Source organism: Heterocephalus glaber, unplaced genomic scaffold (genome assembly GCF_053883595.1).
Source record: "Heterocephalus glaber isolate CG9 unplaced genomic scaffold, H.glaber_assembly_v1.0 deba00000621, whole genome shotgun sequence".
NCBI lineage: Eukaryota > Metazoa > Chordata > Mammalia > Rodentia > Bathyergidae > Heterocephalus > Heterocephalus glaber.
This window is the reverse complement of record NW_028258153.1, coordinates 22,665,962-22,682,170: the sequence shown is the minus strand read 5'-3', so window position 1 is coordinate 22,682,170 and position 16,209 is coordinate 22,665,962. Positions and strand designations below refer to the sequence as shown.

Below are 16,209 nucleotides of genomic sequence, written 5' to 3'. Positions count from 1 at the left end.
AGTTTTATAGCATAATTTCAAGTCAGGGATTTTGATGCCCCTGCATTACCTTTGTTGCCCAGAATTGCTTTTGCTATTCTGGGTCTCTTCTGGTTCCAAATGAATTTTAGGATTGTTTTTTCTTTTCTTTTTTTTTTTTTTCCTTAGTGGGGATCGGACTCGGGACCTTGCACTTGTGAGGCAGGCAGCAGGACCACTGAGCTAAATCCCTGGCCAGGATTGTTTTTTCTAATACTGTGAGATATGCTATTGGTAATTTGGTTAGGATTGCATTAAATCTGTACAAGTCTGTAAGTATGGCCATTTTCTTTCTTTCTTTCTTTTTTTTCCAGCTGGCTACAGGTTTATTGTGGCATTGGAGGTGAACAGGGGCCGGTGTGGCCAGCACCAGAGTGAGAGAGTGGTGGGGGAAGTGTGTGTAAGAGGGGAAGGAGTGAAGAGGTGAGACAGTGTCCAGGGAACCCCAGGCTTTGGCCAGGAGTTGGGGTTGGGGTAACCATTGCTAGCCCCACCAGGAATGTTGGGGGTAACTCCAGACCCTTCACCCTTGGCTGGGTGGGGCCAGGGGGAGGGACTCACACGTGGGAGAAGGCATGGCTCTTGCAAAGGGGCTTGTCCTTCTTGGAATAGAAGGTCTTTCCTTCCAGATTGATCTGACATATCGCACAAACAAAGCACGTATCATGCCAGCTGAAGCCCAGTGCTTCCAGGAAGCGGTCCCCAGCATCGGTCTTGAAGTTACAACCTCGGCATTTTGTGCCAAACATCTTCTCATAGTCTCGCTCGCAGTAGGGTGCCCCTTCCTCCATGTAGAAGGCCCTGTTGCGAATGGGTGTCTTGCAGGCAGCACAGGTGAAGCCGTGCACGTGCCAGGTCATCTTCAGGGCATGCATGATCTCGCCTGTGATCTTCTTCTTGCACTTGGCACAGCCAGGTGCGTAGCGCACGTCATAGCAGGAGGGGCAAAAGATAGCCCCTTTCTCCTCGAACAAGCCACCCTCCTCCGGGATCTTTCCACACTGGCTGCACACGAACTCCTCTGGGTGGTATGCATGGCCCAGTGGTACCAGGTATCGGCCCCGGATGACTTTGTGGCACTGGTGGCACACGGGAGTCTTGCCATTGTTGGGTCCTCCAGCGCCCCCTCCGGCAGCGGCCTGGACGACGGAGGTGCGGTTCTGCAGAGGTGTGGGTGTGGCTGGCTGGCTGTGCCGGGTCAGCACCGTGGTTGTTTTGTCCGTGGCATAGCGCTCAGCAAATGCAGGGTCCACAGCCCAGGGTGGGCGGCTGGTGGGGCTGGGGGTGGTGAGGCTGGGGCTGGGGCTTCTGTCCTGGGCACCTGGCTGCAAGATCTTGATTTCTTCAGATGTTCCACATCCGGGTCTTGCATGAACTCGGTGCCCGTGAGGTGGGCAAGGATGCGGAAGGAGCGGGACTGGCATGTCCCAGGCCGTGGCCGCCAGTCCTCGGAATTCTGCATCAGCCGCTGCTTGCTGGCATCGGGGACCAGCGGTCACGGAGCGGCTGTCCATCCTGCTGCGGGGCGCTGTCGGCAGGCAGGAGTGCCCCAAAGGGCCGGGCCGTCTTGTTGAGGGAGGCGCTGGGTGCAAAGGTGTACCGCGGGGTCCGCGGCAGGGGCCAGGGCCTTCTGCGGTTTGCTCTGAACTGGCTGAGGCCTGCTGAGTCCCGGGCTAAGGCGCTCCCCACAGGCACGGATCTTGTTCTGGGCTTCAATGTGCTTGAGGCTCCCTCCCTTCTCGCCATCGATGCTCAGCACCCAGTCGCCCACTGCCCCGCCAGCTTCGCAGCTTTGCCTCCAAGGAGTGAACACATATGCCCTCTAGCTTGTGCATGTGGCAGCTTCGTTCCTGGCACTGCTGGGTACACTCACTGACCTCTTTCCCTGCCAGTAGCCAGTCCTGGGGCCTTCTGCAGGAATCTGCCTGGACCCCATGTAGAGCCAGCAATAAGGGCAGGTTCCCTGTGAATGGTGCGTAAACCAGTATGGCCATTTTCACTACACTGGTTCTTCCTACCTAAGAACAAGGGATATCTTTCCATTTTCTGATATCTTCTTTGATCTCCTTTTTCAGAGTATTGTAGTTTTCCATGTGAACGTCTTTTATTTCCTTCATTAGATTGAGTCCTAGGTATTTCATATTTTTGGGTGCTATTGTGAAAGGTGGTTTTTTCCCCTAATTTCTCTTTCAGTGAGTTTGTGATTTGGGTACAAGAATGCTGTTGATTTTTGAGTGTTGACTTTGTATACAGCTACACTACTGAATTTGGTTATTAAATTTAGGAGTCTTTTGGTGGAGCTTTTGGGGTTTTTATGTAGAGTATCATGTCGTCCACAAATAATGATAATTTAACTTCACTTCCTGTCCTTATTCCTTTTATTTCTTTCTCTTGTCTAATTGCTCTGCTAGTGTTTCCAGAACGATATTGAACAAGAGTGGTGACAGTGGACATCCTTGTCTTGTTCCTAATTTTAGAGTGAAAGCTGTGTCTCTGTCCATTCAGTATGATGTTGGCTGTTGGTTTGTCATAGATGGCTTTTATCAGATTGAGATAAAGACCATCTATACCAATTTTCTGTAGATTTTTTTTTTTTTATCATGAATGGGTGTTGGACCTTGTCAAATGCTTCTTCTGCATCTATTGAGAGGATTATATAGTTTTTGTCCTTGGCTCTGTTAATATAGTGTATTTCATTTATTGACTTGCATATGAATCATCCCTTCATCCCTGGGATTAATCCAATTTAGTCATGGTGTATAACCTTCTTGATGATTTGCTGCATTCTGTTTGTCAGTATCTTACTGAGGATTTTTGCATCTATGTTCCTTATGGAGATTGGCCTGTAATTCTCCTTTGTGGTTGGATCCTTCTCTGGGTTTGGAATCAGGGTAATGCTTGCTTCCAAGAAATGAATGTGGGAGTATTGCTTCCCTTTTAGTTTCATTGAAGAATTTGAGAAGTAGTGGCCTTAGGTATTTTCTAAATTTCTTGTAGAATTCAGAAGTGAATCTATCAGGGCCATGGCTTTTCTTTGTTGGTAGGTTATTTCCCCCCCCACTCTCCCTGGTACTGGGGATCGAACTTAGGACCTTGTGCTTGCAAAGCAGGCACGTTGCCACTGAGCTAAATCCCCAGCCCCATGTTTGTAGGTTTTTAATTACGTATTCAGTTTCATTCACTGATATTGGTTTATTTAGAATTTCTATGTCTTCTTGATTCAGATTTGGTAATTCATATGTATTGAGGAATCTGCCCATTTCTTCTGTATTTTCCATCTTATTGGAATACAGGTTCCCGAAGTAGGTATTGATGATCTTCTGGATCTCTGCAGGGTCTGTTGTGATTTCACCCTTTTCATTCCTAGTTGTATGGATTTGAGTCTTTTCTTTTTTTTATAAGGTTGGCTAAGAGTTTGTTGATTTCATTTAATCTTTCAATGAACCAACTCTTCAATTCATTGATTCTTTGTATTGTTTTCTTATTCTCCATTGCATGAATTTCTGCTCTGATTTTTATAATTTCCTCCCTCGTGTGAGCTTTGGGCTTGACTTGCTCTTCCTTGTCTAGAAGCTTGAGGTTCAGCATTAGGTTGTGTATTTGAGCTTGCTCTGTTTTTCTGATATGGGAATTCACTGCTGTAAATTTCCCTCATAGGACTGCTTTCATTGTGTTCCATAAGTTCTAGTATGTTGCACTGGCATTATCGTTTAATTGTAGAAATTGTCTAATTTCTTCTTTAATTTCATTTGTTGCCCATTGGTTGTTCAAGAAGATTTTTTGTTTTTTGGGTTTTTTTGGTACTGGGGATCAAACTCAGGACCTTGTGCTTGCAAGGCAGGTGGTGGAACAACTGAGCTAAATTCCCGGCCCTGCAGCATATTGTTGGATCTTGCTCCTTGATCCATTCTGCCAGTCTATTTCTTTTGATTTGTGAATTGAGATGATTCACATTGATGGTTATAACTTATATGTATTGACTTATTTTTGTCATGTTATTTTCTTGTTGTTGGTTCCCTTTTTTCTCCCTGTGTTTAATTGCTTGTCTTGCCTGGTGAATTCTTTCTGTTGGGGTTCATCGAGTTGTAGTCCTTGTTTTTTCTTTCTATAATGTCCTTCAGAACATTTTGGAGTGCTGGTTTGGTGGTCATGAATTTCTTCAGAGGTTCTTTGTCATGGAAGTATCTTATTTCTCCATCAATTTCAAAAGATAGTTTTGTAGGGTACATCAATCTGGGTTGGAGCTTATTTTCTTTTGTGGCTTGAAATATTTCACTCCAAGCTCTCTTTGACTTGAGGGTTTGCTGTTAGAAGTCTTTTATTATTTTGAAAGGCTTTTGCAGATAGTTGAGTGATTGTGTCAACTTGAGAGAAGTTTGGTTAAGAGATGCTTAGATAAACTGGCTCAGCAATTCCATACCCTAGGGCATGGGAGATCCATCCTAGGGCTGCTTCTGGCATGGATATTATAAAGGGGAAATGAGGAAGGATGAAGCTGTTTCTTTTCCTTTGAAGGAGCTCCTTCCTTCACCTTGGATGTCATCTCCTGGCTTCCAGCATAGACTCTTTGGCTTCGGGCACAGATCCTTCAGCCTTCTGGTGTCGATTCTTCAGCCTTCCATCACAAACCCATCGGCCTCCTGACATGGATGCCCACTGGACATTGCAGTGAGCTCCAGACCTTCAGCTAAATCTTTCGGTCTCCAGTGTGTGGGCAGACCCTCTGCCCTCTTCCTCATCCGACCCTGTGGGTAGCCATTGTAAGCTGATCTTGGAATTCTCATATATATTTATATATCTTGTGTTATATCTGTTTCTCTAGTAAATACTGACTGATACAGATTTCCTTTATAGGTGGTTTGTTTCTTTTCTCTAACAACATTTTTTTTTGGTACTGGGGATGGAACTCGGGTCCTTGCACTTGTGAGGCAGGCGGTGGAACCACTGAGCTAAATCCCTGGCCCTCTAACAACTTTTAATATTCTGTTCTTGTGTTGAATTTCTGGAATCTTGACTATTATATGCCTTGGTATAGATTTTTTTAAAATCTTGGCTATTGGAGTTCTATATGCCTCTCTTATCTATATGTCAAATTATTTTTCTATGCTTGGGAAGTTTTCTGCCATCACATTTGTGAACATGGTGTTTATGTCAGTTAGGCTACCTCCTGCTGTTTCATTGACTCTGATCAATCATATGTTAGTCTTTTTTGCATTATCTAACAGCCATTAGATTGATTTTTTTGTGTGTGGTCCCTTGCTATTTTTAAGAAATCCTTTTCATGATCACTAACCACAATCCTGTCTTCTATATCTGATATTCTGTCCTCATAATGGCTCATTCTGCTGCATATAGTTTCAGTGAAATTTTTAATCTCCTGAATATCTGTTTCATGGATTTCATTTCTTTCCTATGCTGGGCATGGTTTTCATCATTTTCCTAGGCTCTTCTTCTTCTTCTTTTTTTTAATCTATATCTGCTCTAGAGTCACTAACCAAGTCTTTCATTATAACCACCATCTCTGTAGTTATCTGAGAAATTATTTCTGCTTTGATTTTTTTCCAGGTGCTCATTCATCTTCTTTGTTACTTCTACTGTTACCACTTCAGAGAGTCCAGGTGGGTGACTTTCATATTGTTCCACCTTGCTGCCCACTGGGTTTGCCTTCAGTGAGCTGGAATTCTAGGGTTGGATCTTGCTTCAATGAATTCTCTCTTTTTTTGTTTGTTTTAGTTTAATTCCTGGGTTGATGCTTGTAAATTGCTTATGGCAAGTAGATTTATTGCTAGTATTTAGAACCCTTAGGACATTACTACTTCTCAGAGATGTCTTCCAAGTATAGCTGGCTTTTAGGTTTTGAGTCTGTTGCAAGATCTTACCCTTTCAATTTACTGGGGATGATTAGTTGTAGCCTATTTAGCCTAACCTCTGGTTCTTTGGAATGGGCCTGTCAGCAATCTCAGTCTTGGCACACCAGGAAGGACAACTGATTAGAACAATGATGTCTCCTTGGCTAAAGTAGTACAATCAGCAATAACAATAGCATCAAACAGCCTAGAAAATGACAAACTGTGGTAACTATTGATTTGCTACCTTACCTGTATGAGTTATATTTGTGGTTATATGACAAAATTTAAAACAAAGAAGAAAATTGTATACAGTAAGTATGCCTTCAATATAACAATTTTACCCTCAGGGTAGAAAATTTAAAAGGGGTTAGGGGGGAAAGAGAGATATAGAAAAAGAGGAAGAGAGTAGAACCAAAGACATAGGAGAAAGGAAGATTACACAAACTTTGGGAAACTGGTAAAGAAAACAGGAGGGAAGGAGAGAAGAAAGAAATATAAACAAGAGCAAAAGAGAACAACAACAAAAAACTAGCAACAATATTCACATTCATATAAAACAATCAAGAAAAAACAAAAACAAGAAAAGAAAAAGCAGAAAATAAGAAAAAAAATGTCCACTTCAAGATGTGTCTCTGCTATCACTGATAGGCATATCTGGCAGACAGAGCCCAGATTTGTGTTGATTAATCCTAGTAAGCCAGCTGTAGATTTATGGCAGGGTAGTAGATAATCCCAGCAAACCTGCACCTGTAGTTGCTCTGAAGTTCAGGCTGGTTTCTGGCTCTGAGGCTGGAATCTGATTTGTTCAGCCTGTAACACTCCTCCTGCAAGCTTGAACTCAGCTCCCTGCCCAGCTGAATTCAGCTCCTTGACCTCCTGCTGACTTTAACTCAGTTCTGCCTCACCCTGACACTGGGAGCTGCTAGATGGAGCCAGCTGTTGCCCCATGTTCTGAGCTCAGTTGCCCCCACTCCAAGATGGCTACCAGCCAATTCCCCTCCCTTAGGGGATGTTTGAACCCAAATAACTCCCAGCCACTGTAGTCTGCTGTGTCCACTGCTTCATTCTTCTGGTACATTTCTCCCTGGAGGCCTCTGTGGATACCAGTAGTTATCATGCATCTGCATGTTTGGACTGCTCTTCCCATGCTGTGAGATAGGGTTCAGGGAGAAAGTGCCATATGCCACCTCCTTCTTCTTTTTTTTTTTTTTTTTGGTGCCGGGGATCGAACTCTGGTCCTTGCACTTGAGCAGCAGGCAGCGAAACTGCTGAGCTAAATCCCCGGCCCCTACCACCTCCTTCTTCTTCATTAAGGTCTCCCTTTACTCTCCCTGTAGACTTCACTTCTCACTTCTGATTCTTGCTGGGTCCCAGAGACCCACTTTCTTTTTTTCTTCTTCGCATTGCTATATTCCAGCATCTGGACACTAAATCCTGGAGAGCCTATCCACAAAATATATTTGTATTATGGCAAAAAAAATGTATGTGAAGCTCTGTTTACTTTTGCTTTCTATTTACTTTCCATGCTTTTCTCACATTTGATCATTTAAAACCGTGCACTAAATAGTTGGAAAATGCCTTCACACAACTGGATATTTCATCTACCTACTAAACACTTCTCTTTGATAGGACTTGATGTCTAGTGAGCATGTATTGAACTAATGACATTCACTGTCATTCTCCACTAATATCTCAGCTACCCCTCACTGGGAGAGTCACTCTGCCAGGGGCCCCAAGGGTCTGTAAAATCTCCTTCTGAGGATGTGAAAGTGCAGGATTTCTGATATGAACCAGTTTCATAGTATTATGCCTTGTATCTAGATATCCCCCCAAAGCCTCATGCACTCATGGGTAGGGGTTTTGGGAGGTGGCTGGATCACAGATGTGTGATGCTGGATTAGGGTATGTGAAACTGAGATTAAGGGTGTATGATAACTGAATTAGTCTGCTGATAGGTTTAGAATAGTTTTGGGTGTGAATATTGGGAAGATCCACCCTGGGTGTGGGTGGCACCATCAAATAGGCTTTTACACTATTGGGATAAAAGGGAAAAGAATGCTGCTGCTTGCTGCCTCCTGCCTGCCCTACCATAGACTGTTTCTCCTCTGCCATGCTTCCCTGCCCTTGAGCCAGACAACTATGGTTGTGCACTAAAATAAATTGTTCCTCTTTTAACTTGTCAGTGTCAAGTATTTTGTTCCAGCAGTGAGAAAAGTAACTAAAACACATAGCTAGTCCCACAGATAACTAAGTAGGTCAAGAACTGCTCCTTCCCCTGAGGGAAAGAGTTCGGTTGCTGCAGTGTTTGCTCCTTGCTCAAAAATACTGGTTGCATAAAAATACCTCCACACCAAAGTCCTTGCCTGGCATATTTGAAGCCCTGGGTTCAATTCCAGCACTGCCAAAAAAAAAAAGTACCAAGATACTGTTTAATAGAGTACAAGTTGTTTTCAGGGTAAATCAGCATCTATTGTCTCTTGTAAAACAGATATCCTAAAATACCAGATCACATGGCTGTTCCTTCTCTACATACATGGGATATTTATGGCATATTATGATGGGATTCTTTCCTTTATCTTTAATATTAATCTGTCTACACTAGCCCCCTCTAACATGAGCCGGTAAGTGTCCTCCCTGCCACTGGCTTTGATGGCTGATTAGAATGTGCACTTTGATTTCTACTGAAAGGGCAATGTGATTTTAACAGAACCAAGTGATTTCTCCTTTGATTCTTTTTGTGTTCTCCTGAGATAAAGTTCAAACAAATATTTTAAAGGTGCAAAATGGTATTAGAAAATACTATTTGAGAGTCAGCTATGGTGGTGCATGCCTATAATCGCAGCACTTGGGAGGCTGAGGCAGGAAGATCACTGTGAGTTTAAGGACAGCCTGAACTACATAGTGAGAACCTGTCTCAAAAAAAATATTATTTCAGCCTGGGATTTAGCTCAGTGGTGCCGCCACCTTCCTTGAAAACGCAGGGTCCCGAGTTCAATCTCCAGTAAAAAAAAAAAATACTATTTCAAATGGACATTGGAGGAATATCTTGGCATACTGACCACAAAATACTATATTGTTTGGCAGAAAAGTGTAGAAGCAGTACTTTACATTGACGACTCCTTAGTTCACCCAGTATAAGCAAGTACAGTGTACAAAGAAGTGTATTCTGAATACATTATTTCCTTTCATTTAGCACAGATAAATTGCATGGTTTATTTTAAAGTGGAACACTTGAGTCACTTTTCTTAATACTTGCAACATCTTTAGTTTTGTTTCTCAGGAGTTGTTTAGCACTTTGATGCTAAAGTGATTTTTACCACCATTAAAAAAAAGGTGCTGAGCCTCTGGTCCAAGCTTCCTGTCCTATAATGTGATCTTCTAAAGGTACAGGCATCATCTGAGCTGTTTACCCCACTGGACCTTTGGGCAAGAGGAACCAGTGCCAATATACTGATGCTCGTGCTATTTGTGAGCCAAGAGTAACAGCATCCTCTGCTCTCCCTTAAGAGTTTTGTGTTCACTGCCAGCACCCATGAAGCAGCAGCAGGCTAACTTGTCAGCTTGCAAGTAGCCTTCACAGCTCATGTGCCGCTTCCTCTGCCTGTTCCACTTTTGCTCCTATGCTGTAGTCTCCCGATCGACCTCTGCTCCCCTGGGTATGGAGTTGCCAGATACTTGGTGCATGCAGAGACGCTAAGCATTTCAAAGGTTGAGAGCTCTTTGTTCATGATTCCTTTCATGAGGATTTACTGAGGATCTTGCCAGTTCTATAAAACAATGAACAAAACTTTCTATGGTAATAAGTGATTTGAAGACATATAATGTGGAATAAGAGATGGAGCTCTTTTAGATGAAGTGGCCAGGAGAGGATCTCCACAGTGATGCCATGTGAACAGAGGCTGAAGAAAGGGAGGGTGAGATATGGGAAGTGATGGAGCAAGAAAGCACCCAGGTGAGGGAAACAAAACAGCATAGGTGCAGAGCTGAGAGCATCTTTGGCAGAAGGCAGGCAGAGAAGGGGGCTGGGAGGCTTGGGATGGAGAGGTAGCTAGGAATTTGATACAAGGACAGGAGAGCTGTGTTAGCTTTTTCATTTTTTCCCTTTTTTTCTTTTTCCTGACTGAGAATTGAACTCGGGGCCTTTGCACTGAGCTACTACTCCAGCCTTTAAAAAAAGTTTTTTCTGGTACAAGGCTTGAACTCAGGACCTTGTGCTTCTTGGGCAGGCACGGCACCACTGACCTAAATCCCAGGCCCCTAAATTTTTTTTTTTTAACTTTATTTTGAGACCGGGTCTCATTAAGTAGCCAAATTGCCCAAGATGGGCTCAAACTTTTGATCTTCCTGCCTCAGTGCCCCACAGTGCTGGGATTATAGGTGTGTGTCACCACACCTGGTACTTGAAGGCCTTTTCATTGAATTAACTCATTTTTTGTCTCTCCATCCCCCTCCCTCACACCCTTTGTTTCCTTCCCCCTTATTCCCACACTCTTGTCTAATAGTAGTCTCCCATCTATTTTCATGTCATCTTTTTTAGATTCCATGCATTAGGGAGAATAGGCGAACACTTGGCTCTTGGAGTCTGGCTTATTTCCTTTAACATTATGATCTCCAGTTCTATCCATTTTTCTGCACATGACATAATTTCATTCTTCTTTACAGCTGAATAATACTCCATTGTGTGTATACCATATTTTCTTTACCCAGTCCTCTGTGAATAGACAGGCACCTAGGCTGGGCTTGATCTTTTGATCCTCCTACCTTGGCTTTGAGAGTGCTAGGATTACAGGTGCATGCCACCATCCAGGGCCATTTTCAATTTTAAAAGTAATTCCATACTGATTTCCATAGTGGTTGTACTAATTTATATTTGTACTGTTGATGTAGAAGAGTCCTCCCCACCCCAACCCTGAATCCTCACCAGCACTTACTGTTTTTTGTATTCTTTGTTTTTTTTGTTGTTTTTTTTTGGTACCGGAGATCGAACTCGGGTCCTTGTGCTTGCGAGGCAGGCAGCAGAACCACTGAGCTAAATCCCCGGCCCTTGTTTTTTGTATTCTTGAAGATGGAATCTCAGCGCAGTTTTGATTTGAATTTCCTTAATGGCTAAAGCTGTTGAATATTTTTTTTCATATACTTACTGCCCGTTTGTACTTCTGTTGAGAAGCATCTGTTCAATTCATTTGTCCATTTATTGATTGAGCTATTTCATTTTTTTGGTGTTGTTTTTTGAGTTCTTTTTATATTTTAGCTATTAATCCTCTGTTGGAAGAGTAGCTGGCAGATCTTCTCCCATTATGTAGACAGTCTCTTTACCACATTGGTTGTTTTCCCTTGCTGTGCAGAAACTTAATTTTTTTTTCGAGACAAAGTCTCATCATGTAACCCAGGCTGGCCTTCAACTCATGGTGATCCTCCTGCCTCAGACTCTAAGTGCAGGGATTACAGGCATGTGCCACCACACCCAACAGAAAGTTTTTAATGTGATGTATTTATATTTGTTTTGTTTTGTTTTGGTACCGGGGATCAAACTTGGGTCCTTGCACTTGAGCAGAAGGCAGCAAATCTACTGAACTAAATCCCTGGCCATACTTATATTTGTTGATACTTGCTTTTATTTCCTGTGTTATTGAAGTTCTATTCAGGAAGTCTTTACTTGTGCCTATAGATTCAAGTGTTGTTTCCTCTGTGTTTTCTTCTAGTAGTTTTAGGTCTCATACCTAGCTCTCTGATCCACTTTGAACTGATTTTTATAAAGGGTGAAAGATAGGGATCTAGTTTCAGTCTTCTACATATGCATATCCAGTTTTCCCAGAACTATTTGTTAAAGAGGGTGTCTTTTCTCCAAAATGTTTTTGGCTGTAATTGTATAGGTTTGTTTCTGCATCCTCTATTCTATTCTACAGGTCATGTGTCTATTTTGTGCTAGTACTATGGCTTGTTACCCTGGCTTTCAATTTGAAATCAGATATTATGATGCCTGCAGCTTTGCTCTTTTTGCTTTGGCTATTCTGGGTCTTTTGTTTCCATACTAATTTTAGGATTGTTTTTTCCTAGTTCTGTGAAGAATGTCAATGGATTTTGATGGAGATTACATTGAAACTGTAGATCACTTTTGGTAATATGGCCATTGTAAGGGCCGAGGATGTAGCTTGGTGGCACCATGCCCACGGCCATTTTATCAATATTAATTCTCCCAATCCATGAACATGGGAGGTATTTCCATATTTTGGGGACTTCTTCAGTTTCTTCAGGATTCTGCAATTTTCACTGTAGAGGACTTTCACATCCTCTGTTAGGTCAATTCTTGGGTACTTTATTAATTTAGAAACTATTGTGAATAGAATAGAACTGTTTTCCTGATTTCTTTTTGGAGTCTTTTTTTTTTTTTTTGTACCCGGGATCAAACTCAGGACCTTGGGCTTTCGAGGCAGGCAGCAGCACCACTGAACTAAATCCCCGGCCCTCAACTAATTCCTTATTTGTGTATAGAAAAACTATTGTCTTTTGTGGAGGTTGTTTGTGACAGAGTCTCACTATATAGTTCAGGCTGACCTTGAGCTCACTATGTAGCCCAGGTTGGCTTCAAACTCACAGGAATCCTCCTGCCTCAGCCTTCCGAGTGTTGGGATTATCACCTAGCATTTTTCTGGTACTTGTTCAATATATGATGATAGTGAAACTGAGATTGATATTAATCTTAAGAGTACAATATAGGGTGCAAATCTATCAATACTGATTTAGTAATAGGAATTCTACAGTAAAGAGTAATAGTATTTTGCTTTGATGTAGCTTTTTAGCATGTTCAGTGCATTTCTGCAACTTAATTTGATCCTGACTGCAGTAGTGAGGAATAAGGATACAAACATTCAGATTTTGATCACCAGCCCAGGGTCATTCTTCCTGACTGGCAGAGCTGCTCTAGAACTCATGTCTTGATGGAATTTTGGATTCTTGTCATTACACTTCTGTAACAAATAGTCCTCAGTAGGACCTGACAAGAGACTTCCAAAAGGGGCCACAGGAAGGGATATGTCTAATAACAAAAAGTTCAAGCCAAAATTGTGAAAAATTACCGTAGTGTTTTGAAAAACAAAGGCCTGAATCATAGTAGTGCGGGACGACTGTTTTGCCTTTCCTTGGTTTCCTGTCAAGCTGATTCCTGCCCAGACTTGAGGGTCTGCCTTTGTTTGTTACTTGGCTTAGGCAACACAGGCATTTGATCACACAGCTGTAGCCTGCAGGCCAAACACCACAGGAATGGTTTCTTTCCCCTCTGAATTAGAATGAAAATTTCTCAAATGAGCAGGTGTCTTTTGCCAAGAGCATCACTTAAAAAGGCCTAAGAGCAAAGTGTTCTAGTTGCTTTTTCTCAAGAAGCTTTGAATAAATGAACTTGGTTGATTTTTTTAAAACTATAACTCATTTGAGCAAAATTCTCTATTGCTTGATCATAGTTCATTTCCTTTTATTTTATAGCTTTTTTTTTTTTCCAGTACTGGGGGTTAAACCCAGGGTCTTCACACTCAGCTATAGCCCCAGCATTACCCCTCTTTTTTGAGACAGGATCTCACTGTTCAAGACTGGCCTTGAATTCATCATGTAGCCCAGGCTGGGCTCCAACCCTCAGGGATCCTCCTGCCTCAGCTTCCTGAGTGCTAGGTTTATAGGCATGCACCACCATGCCCAGCTACTACCCCTCTTTTTTCTTTTTTTTAATTTTTTTTTTTTTTTGGTTCAATTTTGAGACAGTCTCACTCAGTTGCTAAATTGCCCAGACTGGGCTTGAATTTTTGATCCACCTTCCTCAGCCTCCTAGACTGCTGGGATTACAGGCATGTGTCACTGTGCCCAACCTGGCACTTGCTGTTTGTTAATATTAAAAAGTGCTTAATATTTATTTATTCATCTTTTATTGGTACCAGGGCTCGAACTCGGGTCCCTCCACTTTCGAGGCAGGCGGCGGAACCACTGAGCTAAATCCCTGGCCAAAAAAGGTGTTTACTATTTAAAAAATTGCTTTCCTTTGAGGTGAGCTTTTTTTTTTTTTGAGGTGAGCTTTTAAAATAAAATATCTCAATATCTGTCAGATTTTTTATATCTCTAAAATATCTAAAAATTCTTATTATGAAAGTAAGATTTTAGGGCTGGAGTACACCTCAGTAGTAGAGCACTTGCCTATGATGCCCAAGGCTCTGGGTTCAATCCCCAGCTCTGCCAATAAATAAATAAAATAAATAAGATAATATAATTTTACATATAGTAAAGAAACATTTTAAATTATATAAATTTGTAAATAATTCTAAAATATTTATTTGAAAGACAACAACCCTTATGCTCTTGGAGCTATGGAATCTAATTGTGAATGTGACAAAATATGAACTCCAGTACATGCAATATATACATACCTCTAAAATGCTGCAGTTTCTGCCTGGCGTGGTGGCACATGCATGTAATCCCAGCACTCAGAAGGCTGAGGCAGAACATCACTGTGAGTTCGAGGCCAGCCTGGGCTACACAGTGAATTCAAAGCCAGCCTGAACTGCACAGCAAGAACTTGTCTCAAAAAAACAAAAACAAAAAACAAACATATTAATGAAATTTTCTTGGGAGTATTCCCAGCTGCTTGTTTTGCATAAATGGATAAATTAATCTTAAATTTCATATGAAAATCTAAGAGACCTAGTAAAGTCAGAACAATCTTAAAGAATAAAGTGGTAACCTGGGCATGGCATCTGCGCCTATAATCCTAGCACTTGGGAGGCTAAGGCAGGAGAACTGTCAGGAGTTTGAGGCCAGCTGGAATTGCATAGTGAGACCCTGTCTAAAAAAAGAGATGTTCAATGTCATTAGCCATTAGGGAAATGTAAGTCAAAATTACGATAAGAAATGACTTACATATCCATTAAGATGCACAGACAATTACTTAAATAAATATGACATTGTATAAATTGGTACAAACTTTTCAGAGGGCATATACATATGAATATTTATATATGTATATCTATATATGTTAGTTATATAAGGTATCTTATATATTAGTAGTTTTTTTCTTTTTTGCAGTACTAAATATTGAACCAGGGGCTTCACACTGAGCTGTATCTCCAGCCCTTTTTTGTTTTCTTTTGTTTGTAGTTCTTATTTTAAGACAAGGTCTTGCTAAGTCAGTAAATTACCCAGGCTGGGCTTGAATGTGGTAGTCTCTTTTTTTTTTTTGGTACCGGGGATCCTACTCAGGACCTTGTGCTTACAAGGCAGGTGCTGGAACCGCTAAATCCCTGGCCCAACTTTAAATTTTTTAAAAAGCAACCGAAAGGTTTGGTAAGCTAAATATGTTTGAATACTGAATTGAATGAACATTTTGTGTATGGATTCTTTGTACTGTTATTGGGTAGCTCCTTCAAAAAGTGGCTCACCAACTAACCATTACTAGGTTCTGGGTTGCTCTCCTATCCTTCTGGAGTTAGATTCCAGGAGTTCTGAAAGATAGGTTCTTCTTGTCTTAAACAACAAAAATTTAACAAAATGCGAAACCACTGAGCTAAATCTCTGGCCCCTATTTATTTATTTTTGACACCAAATTGCCCAGAGTCTCACTAATTTGCCCAGGCTGACCTCGAATTTGCAGTCCTTCGGGTATGTGCTACTATACCCCGTTTAATGATGTTATTTTTCACCTCTTTGTTTTCTTATTAATTGTTACACTTTTTGCTTTTTGTTGTTGTTGTTGTTCCGGGGATCGAACTCGGGACCTCACACTTGTGAGGCAGGCGCCGGAACCACTGAGCTAAATCTCGGGGCCGATTTTTTGCTTTTGTTACACAGACCAATGGGCTTCACTTTGGCTAATCTGTACATGAAAAAAAAAATCTGTACTTGATCATCTCCACCCCTCCCCGTTTCCTCCTTCGCTCTCCCTCCTCTCCTTGTTCCTGTCCTCTTTTCCAACAGGCCTTCTTACACTTTCAGGTCACCTCGCTGTTTTTTAGACTCCATATATGAGAGAAAAATGCAATATTTGTATATTTGGCTTTCTCACTTACTGTGATGATTTCCAATTCTATCCATAATTTCATTCTTCTTTGTGGCTAATACTCCATTACATATAGACTGCATTTCATTTATCTGTTCATCTGTTGTTAGGCATCTAGGCTGGTTCCATACATTAGCTAATTGTGAATTGGGCCTCAATAAACACGGGTATGTAGGTTTCTTTACAGTAAGCTGATTTTAATTCTTTTAGAAATATACTGAGTAGTAGTATAGGTGGATTAAAAGGTATATTTATTTTTAATGTTTCAAAGAACCTCTATCCTGATTTCCATAGCAGCTGTACTAAAAG

The 16,209-nt window shown here is 41.6% G+C and overlaps 1 pseudogene; it reads right to left on the bottom strand.

Moving 5' to 3' along the window:
- Positions 1-209: 209 nt before the first annotated feature.
- Positions 210-1,619, bottom strand: LOC101701507 (PDZ and LIM domain protein 7 pseudogene; annotated as a pseudogene).
- Between the last annotated feature and the right edge of the window lie 14,590 nt (positions 1,620-16,209).